Source organism: Megalobrama amblycephala, unplaced genomic scaffold (genome assembly GCF_018812025.1).
Source record: "Megalobrama amblycephala isolate DHTTF-2021 unplaced genomic scaffold, ASM1881202v1 scaffold472, whole genome shotgun sequence".
NCBI classification, from domain to species: domain Eukaryota; kingdom Metazoa; phylum Chordata; class Actinopteri; order Cypriniformes; family Xenocyprididae; genus Megalobrama; species Megalobrama amblycephala.
In genome coordinates this window covers 75,052-92,903 of record NW_025953397.1, presented here as the reverse complement: position 1 = coordinate 92,903, position 17,852 = coordinate 75,052, and the positions used below count along the sequence as shown (strand labels likewise).

At 37.5% G+C, this 17,852-nt stretch overlaps 1 pseudogene; it reads right to left on the bottom strand.

Annotated features, from left to right (window-relative positions):
* Positions 1–3,767: 3,767 nt before the first annotated feature.
* Positions 3,768–8,632, bottom strand: LOC125261716 (annotated as a pseudogene).
* Between the last annotated feature and the right edge of the window lie 9,220 nt (positions 8,633–17,852).

Here is a 17,852-nt window from a genome sequence, read left to right as displayed (position 1 = left end):
CAGTAAAACAATACATTTGGAGTTTATAAAATACACACTGATGTCCGACATCAGTGGAAACAGCAATAACAGTGAATTCAAATATAATTTGCCGACATTTATTCAGCCACTTACTTGCATATATTTCGGGAGAAACTGATGAATTCACCTGCTGTAAAATCTGACTGACAGGGGTAGGCAAGTTCGGTCCTAGGCTACGTCTACACTAATCCGGATATATTTGAAAACAACATTATTAACGTATATTTACATATATAATTAACATATATTTGAGTTTTCGTCTAAAAACGCTCATTTTCAAACATTTTCCAAAAGTTGCTCATCCACACTGAAACGTATGAAAACGCTTACATCCCCCTACTGCGCATGAGTAAAGCTTCGACCTGCGTCATTTCCGCTAGGCGTTTATTTACTTTCCGGCTCTTTGAAACTTTGCGGCAATGTCGAGGAAAGGCACTGAGTTTTTTAAATGGACCGACAGTGAGGTGGAGTATAAATTGGTATGAATAAGTATGAATTGGTCATATGACTGCATCATATGACTAAAAATGCATCATCGTATTCAAAAGCCTCCGTTTTCACAGTCCACACTACGACGCGAAGACGGCGTTTTCAAATTGATCCGCTTTGGAGAGCGTTTTCCAAAAGCTACGTTTTCGTTGACTTAAAACGCCGTCTCAGTGTGGATGGAAGGCCAAAACGGAGAGAAAAATATACGTTTTCAAACGAAAAACGTATTAGTGTGGACATGGCACTAGAGAGCCGCTCTCCTGCTGAGTTTAGCGCCAACCTTAATCAAACACACCTGAACAAGCTAATCAAGCTGTTCAGGATTACTATGTGTAGCAGTTCTGTCTACCTTTGACGTAAACTACAAATAAGAGGTGTGCCCCTTTAATTACACTCATTTGGTGGTGTATAAATGCTCCCGTAGGGGCGCTATGTGTGTGCGTCTTCTCTGTCTCAGGTAGCGAGTCATCTTACTTCCGGCAGGGCGTGTGGATGTTTGAGGTAGGAGCTGTTGGCAGTGATTGCGGTCTGTTTGTGGGTGTATTATACAGGGTTTCATGGGTTTTTTTTTTTTTGTTAAAGGGTGAACTGAAGAGCTTTGTTGGATGCCATCATCTGTTTCTATAATGCGTTTAGCACGCAACAGTTTATGTGCCATGTGAGCCGCATTACAGGTATGTTTTGATTTTGAACACATAACTGTATGATTATTAGCGGCCTGCTGGTTAAACTTATGTTTGTGTATTTTACGTTTAAGGTGCGGGCCAACATGCAAGTGACGTTACAGTGGGCTTTGTGGTCCTTATACCATTTTTTTTTGTGTCCTTATAGTTTAATTAAATTTAAAAGGGTAAAAATTGCAAAATAAATTAGCAAATTACTTGCATACATTTTTTTTGAGGACCAAGTCTGAAATTTCTGGTTTTAATCAATTATGAGAATATTTGGGGATTGATTGCAAAAATGTCAATGTGGTGTAACCATAACTTAGTACCAAATAATTGATCTTGTTTAAAAAAAAGGTGAAATTCGGGGGGAGGTCACGTGACCCGGAGCAAGATGGACGCTTGAGATTTCGCTCCTTGCCAAACCACGGCGTAAAGTCTTTTTTTCTCCAAACAAACGTCACTTAATCAGTCATTTTCTATCTCAAGTATGCCTAAACCTCCTCGTGACAAAGATTTTCCTATATTTTCGTCGTCTGGTCCGTCCACTGGGAGGAAGAAATGCATGGCGAAACTAGCACTCAGGAGGCTATCGGCACGGTAACCATGGATCAGATTTTGACTGAAATCAAATCTGTAGCCTCACGCGTTAATAACATGGATGAATCTGTCGAAGCTCGTTTGGATACGATAGATAGTACTCTGGGTAGCATAAAAACATCCATTGCATCGGTCGAGCTTTCTCTCTCCAATTTATCTAATCGGACAACAGATTTGGAACGGCGAATGGATGAAGCTGAAACTTGGATCTCAACTACTGAGGATTGTTGCGACAACCACCAAGCCCACATATCAGTTATGCAAAAGATAGTGGATATGCTACAGCTGAAGGTGGACGACCTGGAGAACCGTGGACGTCGGAAGAATTTAAAGATTGTCAATCTCCTGGAGAAAGCAGAGGGTTCATCCTCACTTGCGGACTTTCTCCAAACGTCCATTCCAACTTTAGTCGGCCTACCTGCTGACTTTCCCCCTCTGGAGATTGAACGTGCACATCGCGCTCTGGTCCCTAGCCCGGACGCGAACAAACCGCCAAGAAGTATTCTAGTGCGATTTCTCCGATACTCTCAGAAAGAAGCGGTTCTCAGAGCAGCTTTGAAGAAGCGTGACATCCTCTACAACGAATCCAAATTGAGGTTCTACTCTGACCTTCTGACCTCATGTCAGAAGTCTGTGATTCAGCTCATTATCTGCTAATGCGGCCACGCCCCACGGAGCCAGCGCTATTCAAACGCAAATTCAGTCAATACATGCATACATCGTCTCAATCGTGTATTTATTGTCCTGAAAAGTGTTTTGAATAGCCATAGTTAGCGATCTCTGGCCTCTGTTAGTTCAGTTAGTTCCTGGATTGCCTGTTCTTCTTTAGCAGGCATTTGTGGACTAAAGGTGCACAGAGCACCCTCCGGCTGCAAGTATGAATTAAAAACAGTATCCAGCGTTCATAGTGATAACAATAGATATTGAATAAATATTACTCCTCTGTATAGAAAATTGACATAAACATAAGAATCCATCAATATTTCTCCAAATGTGCATGCTTTTAAGCTAAAAGCCTATATGAAATGCCACAGAGGTAACATAACTGTTCAGACACTTTGCATCACAGAAATACATTATATTTTAAAGAATATAATAGAATACCATTATTTTAAATTGTAATAATATTTCACAGTATTGCTGTTTTTTCTGTATGTTTGATTTACATTATGATGAGCTTGAGACATGATCAACAGAGGGTTTTTTTCACAGCCTACCTGACTGAAAGAGCTCATTATTTATGCAGGTCATTAGAGCTCTTTATGTGATTCTTTTGTCTTCTCAGGTGAGAATCATCCATTATTCATGATTATTCACGCCTCCACGCATACTGTGTTTCTTGACCAAAGATGTTTTAGAAAATTTAAATCTCTCTATTGTTTTATATGAAGGAGTAGGAATGATAATTTTTACATAATTTTGAAGCAAAAACTCTAGTCTAGAACCTCCAATACCCAGAAGTCTTGGGAACTGTCCACTCAATATAAAGTGTAAAATGGTCAATTTACTGTGTAATACGTAAAACCTAATCCTCTGTGCAACACTTTAATAACAGTGTACTTACATGGCAACACTGCAGGAACTGTCCACTTAATATAAAGTGTAATTGTTAGGGTCATTGTTGTGTGCCATCAGTGTCCTTACATGATAATTTCATAGGAACTTCCCCCTTACATTGTGAAATGTTACATGTTAATTAAATGCCCAAGTATTAAACCTTGATTGTTTCTCAGTAAGTAAAGTATAGAGGACTGCAAAAAATGAGAAAAGAATGCAATACAGCTAAACAATGTTTATTAACACATACACTCAACAGTGTAACAGATTCTAAAGCAAAACTTTAGAAGTATACCTGCAGTATAGAAGTACAGAAGAAAGTATACCTGCAGCTGGGTTGCCATTAAAACAGCATAGGTGCCTTTAGACTGCCTAAAATAAAAATAAAAAATAAAAAACAAAAAAATAGAAATAGAAAAACTCTGCTATTGTGAATCTAAATATGCTTTTAACATACTGACATTGTTGGAAATGAAATAAATTATACATTATCAAATAAGAAAAAGGAAAAAAAAGCTTGTACAACTAAATTGTATATCATCAACCAAAATTGGGAACTCAATGTGAATTACATCCAACGTGAACTGACGTGAATTACAAAATTGACCTTAAACCAACATCTAAACATAATGAAATAAGCAGCTTGGAGGTTTTGTGTCTCTCTATCTCAACTTATATGTTATTGGTAGTAGTTTACGTTCTTTTTTGGCATTTTCTATGGCAGATCTGATGTCTGCTGTCAGTGACTGAAGGCACCGCTTTGCAAAGTCAAAGAGTTTCTCCTCCTTAGCTCTGAACTTCGGGATGTTTCGGTAAAACTCTGGATCAACAAGCTGCATTTCAGCCACAACAGCTGTTAATGCAAGTGTATTTCGGTCAACCCCAACTTTGGTGCATGCCTTACTGATGCTCCCTTCTTTGTTGAAGGCACGGAAAACTTTATTGTACCGCTTCAGTACATTGTCTGGGGTTGTTGCTGTAGAAAGATTAAAGCTTATTAAGACAAAAAAAAAAAAAACTCCCAAAAAAACAAGACTTTTATCAAATAGATCAAATATTTTCAAATGCATAGACCACTTAAACATCAAATATTGTTATTGGTGCTTGTAACACTAGAGGCACCAGGAACTACTCTTGAACGGCTAGCAAATATTTTTGCATTTCTCAGACATTTTCAAAATGTATTAGTGTCCGAAATAAGATATAATGAATATAAAAATAAGAAAAAAACAGTTTTGCTTCCAAAGCCACTGCCTTCTATTTACACTTCAACTCAATAAATGCATCAACACTAGAGATCAACCGATATGTTATTTTTTTTGGACGATACCAGTAGCACTTTTAGTCAAGCAGACCAATAACCAATATATATTGAGTAAGTACACATCAACAGAATTATAAGATACAAAAACAAGGATATGTGCTTACCACGTGAGCTGTGTTTGGCAGATTTTGACCTGCTAGCACTCTTTGTCTTCTTTTTATGTCCTCTTTTCCTCTTCCGAGGAATGTTGCTATCAGGTGACTCTGAAGAGGAGGAAGAAATCAGGGACTCCTCATCAGTGTCACTGGTGCTGCATTCAGTGCTCGTGTCCAAGATTTTCTTTACTTGCTTTTTTGCACCTCTGTTCTAAGGAAACAATAACACATTTAGTTACATAAAAAGGTACACAGGTTTAGGGGGGCTACATACTAGATGATTTTTAAATCTCAACTGATTTTAAAACCATGGGAGACCACAGACATGAATACAGTTTCAACCAATTTTTAGCCTTATAATCCCCTGAATGCGCACACTAGATGATTCGCCCAGACCACGAGACTACACATTTGTTGACTGGAGGAATGATTTCACAGTGACATGAGATCTTACAGAGATTCAAACGTGACTAGAGAAGGAAAACAAATGGAGAACAATCGATGTCGTCAGCTGGCTCTCCTGGCATGCATTTTGTTTCACAGTAAAAAACTAGGTATAAAAAATAATATGAATAAGAAGAAAATATATCTTTCTCAGTACTCTGCTTTCGTGACATATTTGTGGCTGCCAAGTTTCAGCTATAGAAGCACGCAACATCCGGTAGGTGCTGCTTGCTCACTCTCATTGGCTATCGCAGGTATCACGTCAGAGGCTGCCCTATCAAAAGTCAAAAATATCAAACATGTTTAATATTTACAAATTTGACTTTGGGGACGCTTCATTGGAAGCAGTTAAATAATTGTAATGACACCACACAACAGAGCATTTTTGGACAAAAAAATGCTGTTGGACAAAAAATGGACAAAAAAGCAGTTTAGGATTGATGTGGAAGTTTAGAAATCAGTTTGTTCTGTAATTGTTAAATTCTGTAATAAAATAAGTTGATAGAGCAAAACAGATATATGTTTCTTACTTGAGAGTTTTAGGACCGTCTGACGGAGAAAATCTCGTTCTTCTTCAAGTGCCTTTATTGCCTGGGCCATGAACATCAGCTTGTCTTTTTCTGCCAGGAAGGAAGTCTCATTATCTTGTCCTTTACAAACAATGTAAGATCATCACCAGGATACAAGTAAGTAAGATAAGTAATAGAAGAGCAGCTGTATCACAGCTTTTCATATGGTCAAACAGTAAAACACTTTCTTCTATTTTAAACTTTATGTACCGCAATACAATGGATTTCCCTTGTGTAATATGGCCTACAGGTGGCATCAGTGCTAGACTAAGTATTAATATTCCCATATATGCTCAGTGGAACAAGAGTGTGATTGGCTGTTGTAGTTTTGGTTAAAGGGATGCAGATGAAAATGTGCTTGCACAGAATGAAAGTTGCTCCCTAACATGCTGACTTTTTTTTAATAGGTCAGTGAAAGCTTCAGAATTCTTGTCCTGGTGGGTTTTTAGTATATTACCCAACCCTAGAAGCGAACACAGAACACAGAAGTTTTCACATGATTTGAAACAAGTTAGCTTCTCATGTCAATCACGGTAACCAAGAAGAGACTACATCTGGCTCAAGTGACCATGATCTAAAATTCAAAATACACACAACCTGTTTAATTTGCCAGTAAATACAAACTCACCTGGTTCTGGAGTTGCCACTGCAACAACAGAAAGGTCATTGTCGCCGTCTTTTCCATGGTGTTCTTCATCTATATGCTGAGCCACATCAGCTTGGTCTGTAAAAACATAAAAGGAAATGGTTAATGTTCCTGTCTGACAAATGAAGCCAAACTACAGCAACACTGAAGCAGGGACATTCTAAAACACTTATTGTGAAAAGGCTTAACCTGGCTCGGTGTTCCAAAAATATGATCAATTATCATTGTTAGGTTTTTGCTCCTAATTTGTGCCTCATCCCAGACCTCTTAATTGGCAATTGAATGAGCAATCACTCAGCGCTGAAGGAGAATATAATCTCATTTTATTGATAAGAAAAGAGAGAATATATAGAAAGAGTACAAGGGGTGTAGTATTAGGTTCATCATTTTCTTTCATCAACACTTCCACCAGTCAAAAAAATCAAAATTGAAGTATGGCCCTAAGCATTTTTTTCCTCCACTGAGGCCCATTATAAGGAAAAAGTTTAATTTGGCGTAATACACCAAAAGTATGATCAAAGATATATATCAATATCAAAGATACCATATTGCTTCACACATCTGTTGTTATGAGGTCTCACCCATCTTAAAAATCTGTGGTCAAATTTGCTAATCACTGATTGCGGCTTTGGGGCATTAAGCCATTTTAAGCTTTTTCACCCCTTTCAAGAAATCAAGAAATGTTTTATTATAGTAAAAGTGTTTTTTTTTTTGTTTTTTTTTTCATATTGACTACTATTTGTATAACCATGGTTTTACTACAAATACCATGGTTATACGATAGTGTAGCAAAACCATGGTTAATTTAGGGTTACCATGGTTTAACTGTTGTAATCATGTTTTGTTTTTTTGTAGTAAAACCATGGTTCATTTTCATAAAGGACGTTAAGCATTTTACAATGACCTTTGCAGTACCCTGGCAATATTACACAAAAGGTGCGTTCCATTCGACCGTAAGTGGACTGCGAAGTGGACTTCACAGGGTATTTCGCCATCTTAAGTGAGATTCCATTCCGAAGGGAGCGAACATGTTCCGTTCGAAGGGCACTGCGAACGGCATAGGGAATAAGGGAACATCGATACATCACTTCACAGGAAGTAGAGAGGTAAAATTACCCAACTGTCATTGCGCACCACATACGAACGAAAGTATGAATGGTTATGGCGATGAGTGTTATATTTTATTGTATGAATAGGCATGACAAAGTAAACGTGTTGAAAAGCAGCTAAGGCTCTATCATCTATTTAATTTAATTTAATTTTATTTAACGTTACCTCAGGAGTGTTTATGCGGCTGCGAGTGGAAAAGAAAGCACACGAGACCATGGATTAAGAATACAGATTTATACAGTTAACCAAATGAAAATTTATTTTCATATGGCATGACAGTTACAGCTTCAAATCTGTTAAGAGTCAATTTTAAATTCGAAAGTAAAATTAAAATATCTATTTATTTATTTATTTATGTTATCAATCTCCGCGACACTGTCGTTTACTTTCTTTGATGACGTTTGCAGGGCGTTCCAAATGAACGATTATTAGGCTTGTTCGAGATGCATCGGCGCTGCGCAGACCGATCGGCGTATGACATCAAAGTACCGCGAGAGCGATTCAAAAGCATAAGGAGCCGTAGCTCTCCAAACACTCTCGCGGTACTCTGATGTCATATGCCGATCAGTCTGCGCAGCGCCGATGCATCTCGAACAAGCCTATTGTCAGCGAAGTCCACTTCAACTGATATACCGTGCTCAGGGAATAGGGAGCAGTGAACACTGCGTAGGGACCCTGTCGAATGGAACGCAGCTAAAAAGTGGACTGATATCTAACGTTTGCTAGTCAATATTGCATAGTAGATACTGGCTAGCTAACAGAATCATCGTGATAAATAAGTAGTAAAGCTAACATACGAGCTGACATGTTAACTAACTTTAGCTAAGTTACCTTCGTTCAAGAGGTCCATGGCGTCAGGTTCGCTGCGTTAGGGGCAGTTCCTCTTCAAAGAAAATCCTTTTTTCGTGGCATACTGAAGAAAGTATTGCTTTAAAGTATAGAATTTTATATATATATATATATATATATATATATATATATATATAAATTAACGGAGAAGCAAGCTAATGGTAACTGTTTCCTGTCAAAAAAATTATCCTCCTGAGTCCTGATAGGGATGAAGTTGGCGGTTCAGGCAGCAGGCCCAGCGCCGCCGCTCCCACCACGCGCATCACGCACTGTGCGTAGGGCACCAAGTGCTGAGGGGGCACCAAAAATAGCCTAATGAATTTTTTTTTTAAATGCCGGTATTATTTCATTAGCCTATAGAAATATTAGGCACATTTTAGCCATGTATATGTAACAAAAAAGGGGGAACAAGAAAGATATTTAATAATTGCTCTAGTCTAGTCTAGAAAGTACCCCCCAGATGGTCTGTTCCGGTTGTTCGCGCGGGCGCCTGCCTGACGCAGTTTGACAGATTTGAGCATGGCTCCGAAAAGACAGCAGGAGTCGGGTGCTGAGAAACGAAAGAAGAAGAAACTGCGAGATGATGCCCGTGCATCACTTTCAGGTAAGTCCATGTTTAATCATTCATAAATACGGGAAATGTGCTGCATGTGCATGCTGCTGCTAATCGTAATGCGCCTCGAACTTTCTGACGTTAATGTTAGCATTAGCAAACTATGTTATTATAACTTACAACTTCGGTGCAAGCTAAATTGAGATTTTACTGTTAAACATTACCTATTTTAAAAATAACTGACCTGACGCCAGCTAGCTGTTACTTTTTTTTTTTTTATACTATCTTTCTTATATTGAGCAGTAGTTTATGGTTTATTTTGACGTGACGGTGGTTAATACTTTCTCAGTAACAGTTAGCATTCATTGCAGTGCACATGGTAGGCTAACAATTCCTGTTAAATATATATATATATAAAATGTCATTATGAATGATATAAAGCAAACATTACTGTTGATTTGTGTGCATTATTGCACCTCATTCTATTATGCTTTATATTAGATTAGATTTAGATTTACATTTATTTATTCATTTAGCAGATGCTTTTATCTAAAGCGACTTACAAATGAGAACAATAGAAGCAGTTAAACTAACAGTAGGACAACAATATGCAAGTGCTATACCTATGACCCTTCTCCCAAAGTAAGTAAAGTTGTTACTTTTAGTCCTCTAAATCTTTGTTTTATTTAAGAAGACTGACTATTCTTGTTTGTACTTATTGATGATTATTTAATTTATTCAAAGTGACATTGAATTTGCAAAAAACAAAAAGTCTGGATTATTTTGATAATTTTTTTTTATTTTGCTATTCTGTTTACTGTTTACAAAGTCAGCAAAGCTGTGAAGATTTTACTTTCTCTTTTTAGTGTTCTTAAGTTTTATACTGTGATGCTGCTATTGTGTGTTATTGGTATTGAGTTATGTTATGTTATGTTAAACTGAAACGAAAACGAAAACGAAATAACCTAAGCCTGCTAATACAAGTGAGAAATCCTTATTTACCTTTTGAATGTTGAGCGTTATTAACTTTTGAATAAATGCTGACGCGGGACAAAATGCCCGATTTCCCAACACGTTGAACTGAGCAATGCCATTGTACCATTTTAATAGGCTACTTTTAAACGCATATAGCTCAGTAATGTCAGTTTTAAATATTTTTCTGAGAGGGGGCGGGATTTTTGTTGGGAAAGTCGGGGGAGAGACGCACACTTCGATTAGACTGGATAAACACATGCAGCATCTTAATTGTTAAGAAAATGAAACGAAATAAATGAATAAATCAAGCCTTTATTACATAACACTAGGCTATATCATACAACATTCAGAAAAAGAACAGTTTGCGCTCCTAAGGGCTTTCACACTTTTCCAAAAGTGGGCCTTCTCTCAGTTGACCTGCTGATTAATTCTTCAAGCAGGGTCGAAACATAAACATCGCATTCATCAATAATATGCATCTAGACAGCTGAAATGGAAAATGATGGGCCGCCTCAAGAACTGCCTGCTCTCGCCGCTGCACCTCTGAGCGCACCATGTCAGGTCCTGAAACATTTCTCTCCTCCACAGGCTGGATTAATGGATATTATTGGCCAGGGAGGCTGATGGGGGGCGTATGGCACCCCTAGTTCTTACGTCCAATGACGCTACAATGAGCATTTACTACTTTTAAAAAAATGCGGGTCAGGAAGGGGGTCGGGTACAATATTTTCCTTTTTTTTGCGGTCCGAGTTGCGGGCGGGTTAGTTGAAAACGTCGGTCGGGTGCGGGTTGTTTATACATTGACCCGCGCATCACTGATATGTACGGAGCCCCTAAAGGGACATGGTGGTAGAAAAAAAAATGGGAAGGAAGGAAATTTTACTTGGTGGTGGAAAAAAATTTGGGATGGGAGGAATTTTTTTTTTTTCAAATCTTTTGCGTTCCCTCGCAAAGATGTTTTGCGTTCCCTCGCAAAGATTGCGTTCCCTCGCAAAGATGTTTTGCGTTCCCACGCAAAGATGTTTGCGTTCCCTTGCAAAGTTATAATCGTTCCCTTGCTGTGAGCTCGGACAAACACTTCCTCTTTAATGTCCCGCTGGCTGGCAGTAGTGTTTTAGTTAGTAACATACGTTAATAATGCACACAAATAATGCGCAGCTCATAGAGTTTGAACTTGTTGGACTCAAAAATGAATGCAGTCAGTGCTTATGTCAAGCAGTTCGGTTGGTAATATATTCACAGATTCGAGCTTCCCGGATTAATAACTCGTGAGCTAAACGTTGTTAAAACACAAAGCAGCTACTTCCAATCATAGTAGCCTAGACAACAAGCTACAACAACCCAATTTTCCTCAAATGTGTTTTATAATAAATTGGTCTCTATGAGCAGGCGGCGGAGATACACGCCTGAAGGGACCGTCTGAAAAGTGCAAAACCTGAAACCCTTTTGCTCATTTTATATTACGAAAAATACTCAATAACTTCACTGTAACACACTGTACTGGCACCAAATTCAGTTCATACATCACTGCTCTCCTGCTGGTTATAGGTAGCCTACTACAACACTTAGCTTGGCAAGTAGCACTTAAAGGCCTTCTTTACACAAATGATGTTGGTACACAGCTTACATACAACAGCTTTTGCATGATAATGGCTTACTGGATTTGATGGCATTACAATTTATTTAATATTTTTACTAATAACAGTGAAGTTATTATTGTATTATTTTATTTAATAATTAATAATCATAAACGTTATGCATTTTTTTTTTTTTTATCAAACTAAGTGTTGTGTTTGCACTTTTCAGACGGTCCCTTCAGGCGTGTCTCTCCGCCGCCTGCTCATAGAGGCCAATTTATTATAAAACACATTTGAGGAAAATTGGGTTGTTGTAGCTTGTTGTCTAGGTTACTATGATTGGAAGTAGCTTCATTTGTGTTTTTAACAACGTTTAGCTCACGAGTTATTAATCCGGGAAGCTCGAATCTGTGAATATATTGCCAACTGAACTGCTTGACATAAGCACTGACTGCATTTCTTCATTTTTGAGTCCAACAAGTTCAAACTCTATGAGCCACGCATTATTTGTGTGCATTATTAACGTATGTTACTAACTGAAACACTACTGCCAGCCAGCGGGACATTAAAGAGGAAGTGTTTGTCTGAGCTCACAGCAAGGGAACGCAAAAGTTTTGCGTAGGAACGCAAAACATCTTTGCGAGGGAACGCAATCTTTGTGAGGGAACGCAAAACATCTTTGCGAGGGAACGCAATCTTTGTGAGGGAACGCAAAACATCTTTGCGAGGGAACCCAAAATATCTTTGCGAGGGAACGCAATCTTTGCGAGGGAACGCAAAAGATTTGAAAAAAAAAAAAAAATTTTTTCCACCACCACGTAAAATTTCCTTCCTTCCCATTTTTTTTTCTACCACCATGTCCCTTTAGGGGCTCCGTAGATATGGACCCTGCAACATCTCTCTCCTAAAACTCGTTCTCTCCCACTTCCTGTCTTACTGCAACGCGTATAAATGAATGTGTGTATTAATGTGTGTGTTCGTGTTAGATTAGTTTGTGTTAGAATAAATTAAGTCTTTTGTAGATTTTAAAAGAAAGTGTCTTGTATTATGTGCTTCTAAAATGTAATGTCTTAAACTGTGATCTTAAGTTACCGTGCTCTAATCAGTGTTTTCACGATTGTTGGATATTCATGTCCGCTACAAGAGCTTATTACAGCTCGAGCAAATGAACGCTGGACGACTCAGTTGCTCGGTCGTAATCTAAACAACTCTTTATAATTCCCTAATAAATATTTCATTTGAGCTAATTTTACGTGTTTTCCCTACAGTATTCATGAACAGATTATTATAGAATCAGCTGACAGTAATGGACCATAACAGTTTTAATCAATTAATTAATTGTGATGTAAAATACACTTATTAATCTATGCATATTGTTTATGTATTCGAGTGTTTCTGTACACAGAGGTTTTTTTCTGTCTTAAGACTTTGTGCTTAAACTGGTCTAAACAGGTTGAATTATTTTTTGCTAAGGGACATTCTTGAGGACTTTCCACCCACATTATTCAGTGTTTCTTTTAAAGATCTGTGTTTCCAGTAAGACAACAATCCATGCACAATAAAAAACAAAACAAACACCAGTATTTTGATCTTCTTTCAGAGTCCTAAATACCTGAGAGGATAAGATGCACTGTAGTGGCACCCACTTTGTTCAGGGACACATTACATTTCTGTAAAACATTTTCAGTTTATGTTTCAGCTACTACATGTTAGGAACATTGTTTAAAATAAAAGCAGGTGAATTTAGGAAGAACAACTGGTTCCTTTTTTATTTTATTTTTTTTCAGAGTTGTATGAACAGTTTGGTGTAAACAAACAGTTCTAAAGTTTTCTTTTAATGGGAACAATTATACACTTAAAGCTTGTGAAAGGTCATGAAACAGAAACGTGGTGATACTGCCACTGCCTCACGTGCCACACAAGTTTCTTCATGTGATTTAAGGGGAAAAGAAAGACAATCTGCCCAATTGTTCCTTTATTTTTTTGCAGTTCTAGTTTTAAAAATCTTTTAGTCTCTGATAAAAAGCCGAGATACTCTGTTCATGATTATTGTGTGTGAATTGCTATCTTATCAGGAACAAGGAAGTTCACATGAAACTCAGATTGTGGCTGGAACATTACAGAATTATGTGGGTGGAAATGTCTATAAATGCATGTCTCAGCACAAAACACCAATCAACAAGCACTCAAGTTGCGTTAGAGCGCTAGAAGAATCCCTTTGCATGAACCTGTGTCTGAAACATATCCAATCCTGGCAAAATAATATTGACCGATGACAGCCCATGGCATCATAACAATGCAGCTCGCATGTATATAAGGGGTGCCCAAATCACATGTCATATGCTTATCGTCTGAAGGGACTGTAAGCAGGCAAGCTGTTAGTGACAGCGGTCCCAGTGGTCAAAGCTTCAGCTACAAGCCACAAAGCAGCCTTCATATCTTACACATCGCCTGGAACCAACCAGTTCAAAGGAAAGTGGTCCCTTTAAAGGGTTAGTTCACCCAAAAATTAAAATAATGTCATTCCACACCCATATGATCTTTGTTCATCTTCGGAACACAAATGAAAATATTTTAACTAAATCCGATGGGTCAGTGAGGCCTGCATACTAAAAACACATCTAAATCAGTTCATATGAGTACAGTGGTTCCATGTTAATATTATAAAGTGACGAGAATACTTTTTGTGCACCAACAATAAAGTAATCTTTATAAATAAAGTTACAACTAAAGAATATGCTTTTTACAGACAGACCCAGTATATCAGTAACTTACTTATCCAGTGAACATCAGTGAGACAATGGGAACAGATTTATATGTATATTGAAAGCAGGAACCAGTGCGGGCTGGAATCGAACCATACATTTCTGTACAAGACTTAAAGTAATTGGCAGAGAGATGTTGAAAAATTCATTGTAAGCATGATGTTACAGTACAGAAGGGGACAGAGACACTGGGATGCAGGTAGTATAGTTTATTGAACAACCAGGAGCATTAAACGGAGTGCAGGTAAAAGAAGGCAGATATAGCAGGTGGCAGATATGGATACTGGAGTGATACTTGTCTTTTCTCTTGCAGATATCACAGACTGGTGATGGACTGGAGCTGAGCAGGCACAGGAGAACTCACACGAGATGAGGAACACGAAGGAGACTTGGGAACACGCTGGAGACAAGTAAGCATCTGGGAAGGAGTCCTTGAGGTGAGCATTAGGTATTGGGGGTAAGACCATATGCCAATGAGACCGGACAGTGACTGTGTGAGTGTGTGTGCCTTCTGTGCTGCTGTTGATGACTGTGCTGATGGGATGCAGGTGTGTGTGATTAGAACTCAGGTGATGACGTGCGCTGTGGTTGGGTGATGGTAGAGCTTGGCATGTCTGTGACACATGAAAGCAAGATTGAAACTTTTTTTTTTTACTGCAAGCATTTGTGGTTGCGAATACAGTATTGCACAGTACAAATAAAAGGTATGGTGTGTATGTGTGTCCTGGTAGGGGACCAAATGTCCCCACAGGTAAAGTAATACGACCGACATATGATAAAGTTAAGCATCACACGACCGAAATGCTGAGTTCCTGAATGTCACCTTGAATGGAATTGACACTAATTTCATACAACAGTTCAGTAAACAAGTAGTTAATATTAATTACTTACGTTTTAGCTGCAATATTGCCCGTATTGTTCAATTGTAGCAACTGTAGCAGCGAAAATAGTTCCAAACAAAGCAGAACCAGCGCATCTCGCAGCTCTGCCGTTTTGAATGATTCAACGCTTTGAACGAATCGGTTGAGTGAAGATTCAATGGCCCAATTATAAACAACTGCTTCATTCTTGATTCAGCCTGAATCGTTTGAATAAATGACTCAGTGGCTCACTCATTTAGACGGTTACTTGCCACCGTCTACTGGCGGTTTAATTTCATGTTTAAAAGTATAAATTTCCCACCAACATTTCTTATTTGTATATTCAAAAAATTTTGTTGTACTTTTTTAGTGTAAATTTGGTAACAGCCCTATAGTGTCTTACTATTTTAATTTATCAAATGTAAGAATTTGAAATAAAAGATTAAACATAAATTTAATTAGTTTGTGAGGGAAATGCCCTTTATAAAGGTTAATAAATTACCCCTAAGGTAAATAACATAAATATGCAGATTTAAATATGTCACTGCTGATAAAACACTGATGAGAATGTTGCTTGTTTCAGAATAAATTATATTTACAACACACAAAAACATTTTTTTTTCTTTTCCAGGCAAGCTACTTTTTTACTCTGACAACAAGTAAATAACCGAATTTAGTTGTCCAAAGAACAAGCAGAAAACAAGGTTTAATTTCGAACTCTGTATTTTGTATTTATATTCTCTCCTTTAATGGTAGCATCACTCTTATATATGATACTGACACAAAGGAGAAGGCACAGGCCTACAGAAAGATTTTATTGTCATCAGATGTAGCTTTGCACACTACCAGCATCTATAAAATGATTTCGATCAGCATTTTAGTGTTCATAGCAGAGGGCTCTCTCAACTTGTTGCATTTTAGTTGATACTATTTTGTAGTCTTCGCATACACATGCACCCCTGAAACCACAGAGCCCCCCCCAAATATTGTTATTTCAATGATGAAAAATAGAACAACATGGTTGTAAAATCAATGTTTTTTCAACCTTAATTAAATCACCTATTTAACATTGAATTAACGTGGAAACAATATCAAATCAATCTTGCTTTATGTACAGCAAGATTCTAATTTCAATCAGAAACAATGTAAGGGCAGCAGTTAATATGGTTTTAATGATCAATTCACAACTTCCTTCAGTTTACATACAAATGTATTCATTTATAACCACACTGTTTGAACAGGAATTAACATCACTTTCAGGAAAAACAAGTGGCTGTAAAAACGGCATTTCATGGTGACTAAAACAAATAGACCTGCTTTCACAGACAGAGCTTAGGCTAAGCCAGGATCAGACCTTAGTTCAATTATTTAAGTAGATTTTATAGACATGCCCTAGAAAATTGTTTATCTTGAGACAAAACAATGGCAGTGACATATTTTAAGATATGTTTTCAGTTAAAACAGCTCAGACATACATTTTAGTCTGGGACTAGATTTAAGCCTCATCTGTGAAAGGGGTTAAGTAGTAAAAAAAATAAACAACAACAACAACAACAAAAAACATTATTGGCATTCATCTTGAGACAAAACAATAGCACAGACAAATTGTAAGATGTCAGTGCAAGTTACTTTCAGTTAAAACAGCTCAAACATGCATTTTAGTTATTGGAAAAAGAGCCTGGAAAACTGAGACAACAAATACAATCTGCATCTGTAAATTAAGTAAATACAAATGGAAACTCACCAACAAAGACAGAAACACAGTACTACAGACTGAAACACTACCACAGTTCACTGTTCAGGACTTGAAGCTTTAAGGATTGAAGCTACTCTTCTAATGCAAAAAGTATGTCCTTATTCATTAAATTGATACTCTGACAAACTCAGGGATTTCCACCATCCGCAAGCTGATCAGGAGCATAACGAAGCCAGTTTTGCAGAAACAGCAAATACAAACTTTGAGGCCTCCTTTTTTTCAGCCCTCATTTGATGTAAAGCATCTAAAGAATATATATATATCCGAGTCCTGATCGGGAGGTAACGTCCGATTCCGATCGAGTCTGAAACCACATGATCGGGCCCGATTTCCGATCACGTGATCAGATCTGGACATCCCTATTATCTAATATGATGAAGCTGACCAAAAATCAACATTGATTCAATGTTGTCTTTTTCCACACTGAAAAGCATTGAAATTTCAACATTGATTCAATATTATTTAGCATTGAATTTTCAATCTCAACCAAAATGATTATTCTGATAGAATTTCAACACTGAATCAATGTCACCTTGCTATCTGGTACTGAATAGGCCCTCTGTGACATTTTGATTGTGTTCAATAATCCAGGGTGAGTGATTTGTTTTATATTGAAGCATAAATGTACATTTTGTGCAAATATTTTAAAATTTGTGTAATCTTGATTTGTGTTGAATTATTTGTTTCAAATTCAAGACTTTATCTATGATAAATCTAATACTGTGACAATTCAGTGATAGTTGAATGATGCATGTGGCCTTATATTACTGTTTTAATTTCAGGGGTGTAAAGGCCACTACCGTTGTCTTTCTGTTTTGTTTTTTATTTGTCTTTAAATGCCACATTGATTCTTATAATTTGGAGAGTGGAAACCAATTCTTATATTATCTTTATTTCTATTTCTATTTGTGTCTGTTCTGTAAACTAATTCATTTCCAACCCCAAAAACCAAAGCTATTTTTTTTTAATGCTGTGTCCCTTTGGTCACAGTCGAGAA